The sequence below is a fragment of the Abramis brama genome, assembly GCF_963993115.1.
Source record: "Abramis brama genome assembly, chromosome: 23".
Classification (NCBI taxonomy): Eukaryota; Metazoa; Chordata; class Actinopteri; order Cypriniformes; family Leuciscidae; genus Abramis; species Abramis brama.
In genome coordinates, this window is record NC_139985.1 from 14,914,599 (window position 1) to 14,925,066 (window position 10,468).

General features: G+C 35.5%; 1 protein-coding gene across 2 annotated transcripts in view; it reads right to left on the reverse strand.

The window, feature by feature from the left end:
- Nucleotides 1-8,663, reverse strand: part of prickle2b (prickle homolog 2b) — a 42,867-nt gene extending 34,204 nt beyond the window's left edge. The window contains exon 1 of one of the 2 annotated variants that reach the window (XM_084101129.1): nt 8,320-8,663. The gene's annotated coding sequence lies outside the window, so the exon portion shown is untranslated. The remainder of the gene's footprint in view (nt 1-8,319) is intronic. The other variant, XM_084101130.1, reaches the window with a different exon arrangement.
- Between the last annotated feature and the right edge of the window lie 1,805 nt (nt 8,664-10,468).

The following is a 10,468-nucleotide window of genomic DNA, read 5'->3' on the forward strand; positions in this document are numbered from 1 at the left end:
GATGGCCCAGTGATGCCTTTACTGGCAGAGCTTTGTCAGCATGAAGGCCAGCACTGTGAAGTTAATCTTTACTGAATACTGCAGGACTGCAGTCATCAAGCCCACACACACTCACACTTCAGTATGAATCTTTAACTTGAAACACGATCAGGACTTAAGCTTGGCTGAACATTGCCTAAATTAATGAGGAGAAAAGAAACATTAGAGTTGAGTATGTTTGGGATTTGGACACCATAATGTTCTGTAATCTGATTTAAGATGCTAATACATTTGCTAAGTAGATTCTTCTAGCAAAATGAAAGTATATACTGCTAAACGCATGGTTTGAGGTAACCTAACAAAATTATAACCTCAAGTGATTTGAGATGCTTTTCACAGGCAGTAACTTCATAAACGCTCTATCATGCACACCACAAATTAAAATGTGTCTGGGAGAAATAGATATAAAATGGTTAGACATGGGCAAGCAACATCGTTCTCCATTGACAGACATTCAAAAGTCAAATTTAATGACGAATAAAAGTTTAAAAAAAGTTTTAAACAGTTTAAAATACACAGTGTCGTTCAAACCGTTAAATACTACCAAGGATGCATTAAATTGACCAAATGTGACATTAAAGACATGCAGATTTCTGTTTCAAATAAATTCTTTTCTTTTGAACTTTGTATTCATTAAAGAATCATGGAAGTCAGTTCACGGTTTACCGCAAAAATATTAAGCAGCACAACTGTTTTCAACATAGATAATAAAAAAAAGATCATGTGACACTGAAGACTATTACAATAAAATAATAATAATAAATCTTTCAAGCTTGCATGCAGTATGAATCTTAAAAATGTTACAACTCTTTTGTCTCTGTTTCTCTCTTATTTTCTTGCTCTCTTTTTCCACCTTATTTTCTTTCAAGTATAATTTTCCTTCCAAGGAATCTTTGAGGGCGTTCTCTCTCTGCACGCGTACACGCACGCACAAACCTATAATTTTTCTCATTCCCTTAGATAAGACATGACTATGAAGACATCATGCATTGCAAATTGGTGGAAAAAGTCCCCTGGTGTCGCTCAGCACACAGAAGGAACGCTGTTGTGGAGATCTGGCCTGTTGTCTGGCAAAACACGCAGAGGTATCTCAAGCATGCCCAGCAGTTGTATCCTCTTTCATACACACACACACACACACAAATACACACTATACAGGACATTTGGAAAGTTCCAGAGGTACACAAACAGCAATGCTGGCTCAATTACAAAATGAGAGCATACTTCAGTTGGAAAGCTTTCCTCTCCTTCTCTTTGTTCTAGGTGTCCAATGCCAAAGTTCTGAGAGGCTAGCAGCGGTACATGTCCCATAATGCTGTCATAGCCTGACAAACACATAACCACGCATGATCTGTTTCATCTACCACCATTTGTGTTATCATATCAAGAACATGATCTAAAAGTTCACACTTGTCACACTTACGCATGACTTATTGAAAGTCATCCGTGGGGGAGGGTCCGCGGATCTATACACATTTTAAAAAACGAGTGTGTATAGATGAGGTCTTCTGATCGCATGTGGCGTGATGTGATGGAGGTCGGTGTAAGCTGCCAAGGCTGCGGTTTTGGACAGCCAAGCGAGAGAGAAAGAATCAAGAGAAAGAGGGTGAGATGAAGGAAAAAAGGGAGAGGGGGAGAGGGATACTTCATTATAGACTCATTCATCATCATAGGGACTATAGCTGCACCTTCTTTATTTCCTCGTTCGTTTTATATTCCTCTTTTTCTTCCTTAAACCTGCTGACTCCTGTTCTCCATCTTAATCTTTTCTAACTGCATCCATGTGTCATCTTTTTTTTTGACTCTCGTTTTTTGTGGGTTCTCTTACAAACAGCGTCCCCATACACATATCCAGTATTCAGGCTGACTCTGGATCAGTACAGCTAGTTCTAAAGGAGCTCATCTATAGCCTCTTCACCACCTGTTCCCAAAACATCAGAAGATCAGCATTTTATACATTTAGAACAGGCCTCTCTCAGGGCTACACAAACAAATGAACTAGATGCATTGTGATTCATTCATCTTAAGAAATACAGAATACTTTATAAGCGCATATACTCTATCATTAAAAGGTTTAGGGTCAGTGAGATTTTTTTATTTTTTTAAAGAAAGGCAAGCATGCATTAAAATATTAAATTAATTAATGTTTAAAACATGTTAATTTGAACATTCTATTCATCAAATTTATTATTATTATTATTATTTTTAACATTGATAATAATAATGAATGTTTTTGAGCAGCAAATCAGCATATTAGAATGAATTCTGAAGGATCATGTGACACTGAAGACTGGAGTAATGATGCTGAAAATTCAGCTTTGCCATCACAGGAATAAAAAACATTTAAAATATGTTAAAATAGATAACAATTTTTAAATATTACTGTTTTTACTGTATTTTTTTTTATCAAATAAATGCAGCCTTGGTGAAAATAAGAGATATATCAGCACAAAAATATTTTTAAAAGAAAGCGCATGCCCACAGTTTAAACATTGGAATTGAAGTCCATTTTTTTATTCATATTTTGAAATAATTATTGAAAGAAAATTGTCTTGATTCAACTTGACTCTGAGAAATAATTATTTGTTAAAGAAAAGAGGATCATTAAACACACCTCTGTCTGGTGTTTTAATATACATTATTAATATTCATATTAATCATATTAAGGTTATTTCATCATAAAAATGCTCAGTACATATATTTACATATAGACAGCATATTTTCTGAGTCATCATCTTGCCTTTATGCTGACTGAGTCACAGCCTTTCTGATCAAGTATTCTGAGACAAATGAATCTTTTCAAATTCTCACACACAGTGACTCATGACTCACCACATTCAATTCATTGTCATCAATAACACAAAGATCCTCTTGGCTCCATGTTAGTCAGCGACCTTTAAGTTTTTAAGAAAAATCATTGCAACTATTAAACGCACAATATTCAGACCACGAGTTTGCCCTCGTTAAAGTCATCTAAGCCTGTCTTTTCCATTCAGCCTCTCAGTCTCAATAGAATCACATTTGCCAGCGGCTATGAACTTTACCATCCCAAATGCTGCAGACACACCATTTTCCAACCAAGAGGTTAAAGCTCACAAGTATCCACAAGAAAGAGAAGATTGCAGGTCCGAGAGAGACTGAATTCAGTTATTGTGAATGCAAGCATGTCTGTTCAAGGACAGCATGATAGTTCATGTGCATATATGATAAATTAGCCCTGCATCTGCACGTACACAGCAGATATTAGACATGCCTTTGGGCTTGGCTCACTTTAACTTGACACATGACATATGACACTTGGCATTAACACATAACCTTTGGCTGCCTAGCGTTTGACTTTAGTGGTCATGTCAGTGTCTGGGAGATGATCTATGATCCCAATTAGTGTGTGTCATCAATAATCACAGACGGCTCCATGCTAAGTGATTACAACCGCAATGGTTGCAAAGGCCCTTGGTTTAACCATATATGCTCTGTCTGGAGCAGCCTTCAAAGTTTCCACATGCAGAAACTCTACCAAAGTGTCTGCCAAGACGTGCATGTATTTGTGGGTGTGTGTCAAATGATCTTCATGATGGTTAGCAGTTCATGAACATCTGCACTCCTTCCTTGATGCGTTCAGTGTAGTCTGATTCACAAAACAAATTACTCTTATGATTCAGTTCTTTTTAATAAATCAAATGAGTTGGTTTGAATCGTTCTAAAGAGTCGCACAATTACTGAATTAGTCAGAGTGTTTCTTCACAACTCATTTTGTCAGGATAACTCAATCAGCTACTTTTTACTTAAGGATATTTTTCTTTTTAATTAAAGTGCCATTTATTACAACAAAATTTAAATGTATTTCAGTAAATACACTTTGCCATTTGGGCAGCCAATTACTAATTTTACAGATTGTAAAGAATCTGTAGAGAAGTGATAGTTTAACCAAAAATTTAAATTCTACCATTATTTACTTACACTCATGTATGACTTTATTTCTTCTGTGAAACACAAAATAATATATATATTTTTCTTTTTTGGGTGCACTATCCATTTAAGTCTTCTTAAGTCTTCTTAAGTTTCGAGTTTTGTTGTAATAAATGGTATTTTAATTAAAAATAAAATATTTATGATAAACATTTTAATAAATAATCAATTAAAATTATTTAAGTAAAATTAAATTAAATACAGTACCATTCTAAAAGTTTGTTTAAATTTTTAAACAAATTAATGGGGTTTTTTTCTTCCAGAAACGATGCATTACATTCCTCAAAATTGACAGTAAATAATTTTATTATATTTATAATGTTACAAAATATTTCTATTTCAAATAAATGCTGTTCTTTTGAACTTTCTATTTATCAAAGATTCCTGAAAAAAGTATCACGATTTCCACAAAAATATTAAGCAGAACGACTGTTTTCAGCACTGATAATAATAATAAATGTTTCTGAAGGATCATGTGACATTAAAGACTTAAAATTCAGCTTTGCCATCACAGGAATAAATTAATAAATTAATTAATGAATACCTTTTGAATAGTAGTGTACATTATCAAAAATGAAAATTTTGGGGTTTAGTTCATCCTCAAAAATACTAATAGGATCATATAGAAATCAGAATTGGAACCAGAATAGTCAAATTCCTTACGATTCTCATCCCATAGTCCCAAACAAAACCCCCCTGACATTTTGTCCCTTTTTAAACATCAAGGACTGCGGGCCAATAAGAGACTACAGTAAAAGCACATTAACCCAGTTAATCCTATAACTCAGCTTAGCATGACACCATTTAATTAAGTCAAACAGCTCAGATTCAAGCTCCTCTAGTTAAACCTAAAAGAGCTCCTCATGGTTCATGAATCCGCAATGCAGGCGATCAAGCCTTCCCAGAAGCCCTTTCCTTGTTTGGTGACACATGCGGCTCCACTTTGATGACTAATTGCTTGAAAGAAAGAAAAAAAAAAGTGTACTTGGACTCGTCTGTACTCAGACTGGTTCTAATGGAAATATAATCGCATGCATGGTCTGTTCTAAGATCCACCATTGTGAAATTTAAGAAGGAAGATTACAGCTCCATGTCAACCAGCAGTTCATTTGTTGTGTGCTTGTCTCTGTATGTATTTTAACTTCAGCAGTTTTGGAGAGTTAGAATGTAGAACAAAGATGATCAGTGATCCGGTGACTAAATGATTTGACCAAAAGGGATTAAGGACGGTTGAAAAATCAAAGAATTACGTCCCTTTCATTCTCCTTCTTACTGTCATTGCCTTTCATTATTCTACCTCTTAATCTTAGTGACCCTTCCTCTCCCTCCCCCAGTCCTTCTCTCTGACATTTTCCCTCTATATTTTTCTCACTCCCTCGGACGATGGACAGAAGCACTTGTGTTTGATTGACAGCTCCTCAGAATAGCAGCTCCTGGCCAGGAGGCGTTGGGAAGCAGGCGGTGGGAGTGCTGAGTGGCAGTCTGGTTTGTTTGGCTCCCTGCCTCTGTCTTACAGGATGCATGGGGAAGGGGGGTGTCGCAACATGCCGCAATCTGATATTGTTGACAACTAAACAATGAAAGGCACTGTGATTCAATTTTGTTCTTTTATAAAACTCCTGTCTTGCCCACAGAGGCACGTCACGCTTCACGTCATTGAAAAGAAAAATATGATGAGTCATTTTTTTCATTTCGAATTTAGCTGAAATTAACAAAGACATTTATTCATGCTAAAAAAAAATCAAGCAGAACATTATAATGAATACAGAGAGCTGGAAGAGAAAACACGTACTGTAGTAAAAGCACATTGAATGTTCAAAAACATTATTTTCCGACATATTTTACATTGTTGCAGCACCTCTCTTCCCAGTCTGTCAGTATAACTCTGTTTAGTTTCTGTCTCTATGAAGACCCTCCTTCCGAAAAGTGCAATGCGCTCTGATTGGTCGGCTGGACCAATGTGTCTTGATTTCTAAAAAAAAACAAAACTAACAATTGTGCATCAAACATTGTGCTGGGTGTAGCACTTTCCACTCTGCACCACCAAAACAATGCAACATTAAGAACTGAACTTTTAACAATTCTTGATCATTTCAGTCTGATCTAAAGTGATTGTTTTGTGATGCTGTCAAACTTAAATGAAACAAATAGGTGCAGATAGGCTGTTATTGAAGGATGCAATGTTATTGAAAGTGCAAGCTACACTAGACCTGCAATTCTCCAAATTTCAAGCAATATATAAATTTAAAAGACAAGACGCACATTAAACAGCTTGTTTAATATCAAGGGTCAAAGAGAGGTTGGAAAATGGTCATGAAAAAATTAACTGTGGAAAGTGAAAAACAGAATAAAGTAAAAAATAAAATAAAAAAAGTGATATGGTCCCTTTAAATGAACCAGACTCATGACCCTTAGTTTAACAATGCTTTAATATAGTGTGTGTTTATATATGTATGGGGTATTAAAGAGGGCCATTATGAATCACTGGTCCATGACTCGAATGCCGTCTGGGTGACGAGCTCAGATCTCCTGGAGCCCTGCACGCTGAGCTTTGATTGGCTGTGACTGTGAGAGCAGGAAATAGAGCGAGCAGCAGGAGAGAGGAAAAATTTTGAGCGTGTGATGTTTAGGAGGCACCCACGCAAAAAAAAAGAAAGAAATCAATGGCCACATTCACAGCCTGCAGTGTGCATAAAGGTATACTAAGAGCTTTATCCTTGTCACCTCTCAACATGCCTTTTCCTATCTTCACATTCACCTCATAATCACTCTTCTCTAAGAACTAGACTCTTCATTCACTGGCTACTGTCTCTGTGGCACTAGCAGGATAAGTGAACACATTGTAGACTGAAGATAAATACAAAGGATGCCAAGGCCAGAGATGGAAAGAGTCAGAGAGAAATAAAGAGACTAAGATAAGTAAGTGCAGGATAAATAAGACAGGAATTTTTAAGTGTGAGTGTATTAAGGCCTAATGACGTGACAATATAATTTTTGTCCATAATTTTTTTCAAAACACTTGTAATTAAAAATGTAATTGATACATGCAGTGACTGGATAATAGCTCTGAGCATGTTTAATTTCTGAATTAAAATTTATTTTGTATTTTGGGGGGAATTTTAAAGTATAAAAAAAAGTCAGGGTGACACAACTGTCCTGATATCATAATGAAGAAAAAAATAGTAAAAAAGTAGTTTGGCATAACCATTTGTTATAATTTTCTAGATTTATTCAGCTAAATTGATTCACTGATTATTAATATATATATATATATATATATATATATATATATATATATATATATATATATATATATATATATATATATATAGACTTTTTTTAAGTCTGCCAAATCAAAGTCATATGGTGCAACCGACATGCAGAAAAAAACAAGAAATGTTGTTTAATATTTCAATGATATCATTAAATTAAAATCTTTCTTGAAAATGGAATACGTTTTTCAATACCACTTGAATACAAAAAGCACATCTCTAAGATGTTGGTTGTTTCATTTAGTTCTTTCTTTTTCTTTTTCTTTATAATGCACTCATAGTGAAGTGCCAAGTGACTAGTGCACATGTGACAGGAAAAACCTCTCTGGGTGTGCGCAGGACGTCCCAGGGTGGCACGTTAAATCTGTCCCCAATGCAGAACCCTCACACACAAGCGCCATAAAGACAACAGCATGTCCTCACGGAATGCATCGTCATGATTTACAGTCCTATCCAGATGCACAACAGAGATAAACTCTCTCAACACTAGACAATAACAAAATATACTGCCTATTTCCTGTCTCAGATTGCAGAATTACAAGCAACAAGGACAGTGACCCTGAACTTTGAGGATCTTGAAATGTAGGCAAAGTTCATAAATATGTATGTAGCGGCATAAATTCCTATACTATGCAGCTCTGGACTATATGCTGGCCTGCCCCACCACTACTGTAGATCAATAAAACAACAGCAGAGGTTAAAAATAAAGCAAGAGGCATGCCGCACAGCTGTGAGATACTTTAAGATTTGTGTGCTGTCAGTCTGCTTAAATCTCAACAGCTGAGATGACAAGAGGTTGTGGATTTCTTTAGCTCTTTCCTTTTGCACTCGGTCTATTAATCATATGGGTTGCATTCAAGACACATTTTCTTGCAATACAGCCATAAAGCAAAGACATTCTCACCAAAGCAAGATGAAAAGCAACACAAAAACTTGAAAAGAACGGAACTTCAGTGCAAGTATGACAGGTTTGACAAACCAAGGTGTCAGTAAAGCACATGAAACACAAAAAAAAACACAGTGTGTAAAATGTACTCACCACTTCCTTTTGGCACTAGGTTTCTGAGGAGAGTTTAAAAGTCATACACCTTAATGGAATAATCACTTCTCAATGACAGACCTCAGTCCTTCCTTGACTGGAAAATGTGCAGCACATCTGAGAGCAGAGAGCAGGCGAAATGGGATGTGCAAGTGAAAGACAAATGTTTGGAGCTAATCGTTGTGCCAGAGAGCGATTTCACTCATTCACTCCACAAGCTGTGGCAGAGCCATTAAAAACAAGAGCTGGTGGAATGGAGGAATAAGCAACGAAGAAAGATAGAGAGAAAGAAGCTAAAATGAATACACGCAGTGCTGAGAGTTGGCAAGTTGCTTCCTCAGACTAAAATTGCCTCCCAGCACCCTCCTCCACACACTAAACTCTCTCCCACCATGAGTCATCAATCTCTCTGCCAATCACAGCTCAGCTGATTAAAATCACCTCTTAGTTGAGAAAAGGGAAAGAATTTGATCAAAATACCAAAAGTGTAATGCATTTTTTTGAATCTTACACACAAGCTACTGAAGCTCTCCAATCAGAAACATGCAATGTCAGGTAATATCCCCCAAATTGCTAAAAAAAAAAAGAGAATAAAGAGAAAAAAAATAAAATAAATAAAAAAATAATAATAAGCCTGCATATATAATATATATATATATATATATATATATATATATATATATATATATATATATATATATATATATATATATATATATATATATATATATATATATTAATCAAAATTACTAAATTGAAAAAGAGTGACAGTAAAGACATTCATCAGTTCATCAAAGAATACTGTTTTATTTACTGTTTTATAAATTAAAAAACATTTATCAGTTTCCACAAAAATATTAATCAACTGTTTTAAACATTGATAATAATAAGAAATGTTTAAAAAAAAACAGCATATTGATTTTTGAAGGATCATGTGACACTGAAGAATGGCTGCAGAAAAAGCAGCTTTTCAAAGTTATTATTATTGTTTTTACTGTATTTTTGATCAAATTCAGCCTATAGGCGAGCAGAAGAGACTTAAAAAAAAAATGATATAACTATATATAAAGAACTTACTGAGCTCAATCTTTTGAACATTAATATATTATATTAAAGGAGTCATATAATGACATTTTTGTACAAGCTAATATGATTCTTTAGGGTCTAAATTAAAAGTTTGTAATATACTTTAATTAAAAATTCTCATTAGTATTGTAAGAAAACACTAATTTTACCTGGTCAAAAACAGCTCTGTTTTCAGCACGCCGTTTAAGTGCATGTGTCTTTAAATGATAATGAGCTTTGCTCACCCCGCCCCTCTGTTCTGTGCGTACACCGTTTGTAATAAAAACACAATAACCATAACGCGTTGTTCATTATAAACGTGGGATTATGAATTATATTGAGAACATCGTACATAGAAAACATGCCGTAATATACCCTGAATGTAAACCTTAGCCGCATTCATTGTGAAGCGTGCTAGCGATTTGCAAAGATTAATATAAAGATTAATATAAAGGTTAATAAAACGTTACACTCACTTCTTCTTCTGGAGGTGCAGCAGGAACACGAATAGTTGGTACCGATCCTTTTTTCAGGAGCAGCTTCTTAGCAAAACCAGCTTTATACTGACCCTCGTTTATAAAGCAGTCTGGTGTGTGAAATGATTCACGCAAACATGAAAGCATTGACGTTGATCGTGGGGAATATTCCCTTTCGAAAACAAACTCAGCCACTGCGTCTTCAGCGGTTCGGATTTAGGAACATCAAAATGACTGCTGTGTTCGTTATTACACCCAAGAACAGAACTCCACAATCGATTAGACGCCATTCTGCTCCAGCGTATCAACAATGACGCGCGGACTATGATGACAGCTCGCTCACGAGTGAGGGTGGGTCTGTGTTGAAACGCTGCTGTCAATCAACAATCGTGGGAGGGGCGTCCGACCGTGTGACGTCACACGGTCGAACGGCTTGATTTGAGACGGGAAAACATATAAGAAGATTTAAAAAAAACACTGGATGGATTTTTATCATTTTATGATGGTTGTGTACAGGCACTGCCAACACACATTTCAGTACAATCAACTTGTAAAAGTGCATGTACCATTATATGACCCCTTTAAGTAACATTAAATCTCATTGAGAC